At 35.9% G+C, this 3,650-nt stretch overlaps 1 long non-coding RNA gene across 1 annotated transcript; it reads left to right on the forward strand.

Annotated features, from left to right (window-relative positions):
• The first annotated feature begins 499 nt into the window (after window positions 1-499).
• On the forward strand, window positions 500-1,883 carry LOC129920308 (uncharacterized). The gene is made up of 3 exons (XR_008773233.1): window positions 500-716; window positions 778-901; window positions 960-1,883. It is a non-coding gene; the product is annotated as an uncharacterized LOC129920308 (long non-coding RNA).
• Window positions 1,884-3,650: the final 1,767 nt, after the last annotated feature.

Here is a 3,650-nt window from a genome sequence, read left to right on the forward strand (position 1 = left end):
TATTTTGACATCTAGGTTTTGTGACTTTTGATTGTCACAAAAAAAAAAAACAATTTAATTATTTACAAAAATTGTTCAAGGAATTTTGTGTTTCCCAAGAATAAAAAGGTAACAACAAATTAAAAATACACTATACTAATAAATTCTTTTCATAGTTTTATTTCAAATTTTCTAAACCTTAATAATATTGATTTTTCTTCATTAGATCTCATCTTAAAGTTTATTAAACAAATACTTTTTTTTCAGGCGTCCCCGACCCAAAAACAGAACCAACACAATTCCACTCATTTGGAATCCCTACATGAAATGGGACCTTGGAACCTAAAGAATCAGAGCTAGAGCATCGCCGACAAGAAGATGTCTTAAAACGTTACAGCTCAGAGAAGGAATCGATTTGCGAACATAGCTGAGACTGCGCTAGCTAAAGAAAGATTTCAGGTAGGAATTCTTCAACAAAATGATTTGGATTTGAATAACAAATGTTTTTTTTTATTTTAAAAATGAAGGCTAGATAGCTTTAGAAGGTAACTCACTTGTGAAGCTCTTCAATAGGAAAATGCGATCACGAAAAAGTTTGAACCCCCCAAACCAGACCTGAATTGTAGACTTTTCAAGCTCTCCAGAAAAGACATCAGAACAGATGAAAAGATCCAGCGAAGGGTGAGATCTCAGAACAAGAAAGCAATTATGTTGGGGAGAACTCATGGAGTCAACCGGTGAGATAATAATTTGTGTATTAAATTCTTGGTTTCCCTTTTTAATTATTTATCTCCTTAGCTTTACAATGAATTTGCGGTACGCTTCCCGAATCCATATCAAATCACAAGGCAAATCACGAGAGCTGGAGTCAAGATCATTATTTTCGCCCTCAGGATTTAAGTTCATCTGTTGAAACAAAAAAGTAGTTCTTGTTACATAATTCAAAATTTAATGTTTAATCTATATTTGTTTTGTTTAAGTTTCCCCTTGCGAGCAACGGAAGAACCGTCAGCAGTCATTGACACACTTCCATCAACATCAAAGCGAAAGAACAAGGAAGTGATCACAAAAGTGCCTCCCAAAATGAACTTCTAGTGCACCCACTGCAACACACACTTCCCACTGCTTAAAGAGAAGAACGCACATATGATTAAACAACACGGTTATTATAAGCGTGTTAACCGTCGACCGATGCGTGACCCACCGACATCAACTTTTACCACAGCAACTCTGAAATCTGAATGCAGTTGATCCCGCTTCTGGAGCTGCTCCTTTGTTACTTGGCTTGGATGGACTTGCACCACCATCCTTGCCAACTGGCGAAGATGATGAAGACTCCAAAGCGGCAATTGTTAAAATCGAACAAGAAAACCAAGATTGCAAGAATAAAAATCTATCGAACTTGGCCATAAGTAGCAACAAAGTAACATATTCGTCAACAGCGGCGACAAATTGTGCAAGAAGTGCATCACGCACCAAATATGACTCGATGCGGGCACGAGATATTGTAGAGATAGGTTTGTGCATGAGAATAGCTTGCGGCGTCATATAAGACTTGCGCACTCTGACAAATTCGATTACACCGAACCGATGGAGTGTCCCATGTGTAAGCAAATATATGCCAAATCCAGTATCAAAGCCCACATGACCACTCGATGGATACGCAACACGAGTGTCTGATTTGTAGTAGAGTTGGGCACTTTAGTTCATTTGAGTGATCGATCATTTTAGTTCAAATCGCGCTACTGAACTAGTTCTGAACTAGCTAGTTCATTTTAGTTCAATTTATTTTAAGCACTCCTGTTTTGTTAGAATTAAAATTAGTTTGTACAAACTGTATCCAAATTTATGTAAAATTGACGCATTCTACATAATAAAACAAATATAACCTAAAAATAACAGATAGGTAGGTAAATATTTTTTTTTTAATAAAAAATCTTAATTTCGTTCTTATGTCGAGCTTTCTGGTTCCTGACGAAAGTCTAAAAGAAGTTCGTTTTGCTTTCATTAAATCAAAATCATAGTAATGCAAGGAGCAAGGACCAAAATATTCTACTTTTTTTTTGTTCTTGCTCAGAAATAAGAATTAGTGGTGCTTGAAAGAGAAACGCTGATACTGGCACAATCGACCTTGTGCCTTTTGTTTTACATCTAAATCTTGAGGTAGAGCAGAAGAACTGATTTCGCTCCACAAAGGATTGGATGCAATTTCATATGCACTTTGGTTTCTGAACCCCTATTCTTTAATGGTCTGTCGGGTTAAAAGGGCACTGTCGGCATTGAAGACAAGGAGACAAGGACCAAATTTGAAAATTCCCTATACAGATGAGAGTTTCTTTCACCCAAAATATATATAAAAAAAATGATAATGTAGAGTGAGCGCAAGCTGTTTTGTAATATCATATTACCACTGCTCTAGGTTGCTGTTTAGTTTGTTGAAAAAAAATCTTTTTCGCTATTCGCGAACTAAATTGAACTAAGTAAGTGAACTAAGTTCACTAGTTCACCAAGATGAACTAGTTCGTTCGTGAACTACACAAGCCTAATTTGTAGCAAATCATTTAGCACTAAGTGGAATTTGAAGATACACAATTGGGTGCATGCCAATCGCACTACAAAGCCCTTCAAGTGTGAGCAATGTGTAAAGGCGTTTGTTCTTGAAGTGGACTACAACAAATCAAACCCTACACTTGCGAACATTGCGGATGCAAGTTCATTCGCAAATATAACTACATTCGGCACAAACGCGAGAATTACGGCAACAAGAAGTTTACCTGTGATCTCTGAGGCAAACTTTTCCACCGGCACTACTATCTGATTGAACAGCGGCGCATTCACACTGGCGAACGAGCAGTGTACGATATGTGGCAAGAGTTCCACCACAAAGACTAACCACAACAAACATTTGAAGATTCATCATTCACGGGATCCGTTCACCTCGGATGTGTAAAGATATGGTTTAAAATAAGAACTGTGAGTTAAGGCTTAACTACATACACCACTTTTTGAAAAAGTACAAAAGTGAAAATATTTTTTTTTTTGGCTAGCGCAATTATTGTTTTGTGGAAAAGAGTATACAAATTGTTTATCAGACCAAAAAATAAGCTTAATATTCATCATTTGTTTTAATTTTTCATCCCGAAAAACTATATAGCCCAGGGAAATTAGTAATTTAAATCGCATTTTTCGCGGGACAAAATTTTTTTCATGGAATGTGTTCGGGTGGTTGTCCTTATCATAAAAGTCAATTTGTTGGGAAAATTGGAGGTTGGGAACAGCCGCCATCTTGGAAAAGAGATTGGTAGCGTTTTTATTGAATAGCTCCATTGTTATTCATTTTAACAGAAAATGACAAAGGTAGGACTTATTAACAATAAAATTATCTAAACAATGATATACAAAACAATTCCGTGAGTTGATTAAATAAAATTTTATAGTTGGTCAAAGTGCGGGTTTGTATCGCAAGGTTGGGACAAAATGACATTTTTTCATATATCTGACGAACTTTTGATTTGTTTGGATAATTCTTCAAGAATGAATTATAGTACTTATAATTACCTATAAAATGAGCCCACAATTGTTATTGTAACCATCGTATTGTAGAAGTAATCTAACTCCGAAACTCTCCATGTACTAGTCAAAAGTGAGAAAAAAGCTAGTTTTTTGCTAGT

Source organism: Episyrphus balteatus, chromosome 4, assembly GCF_945859705.1.
Source record: "Episyrphus balteatus chromosome 4, idEpiBalt1.1, whole genome shotgun sequence".
NCBI lineage: Eukaryota > Metazoa > Arthropoda > Insecta > Diptera > Syrphidae > Episyrphus > Episyrphus balteatus.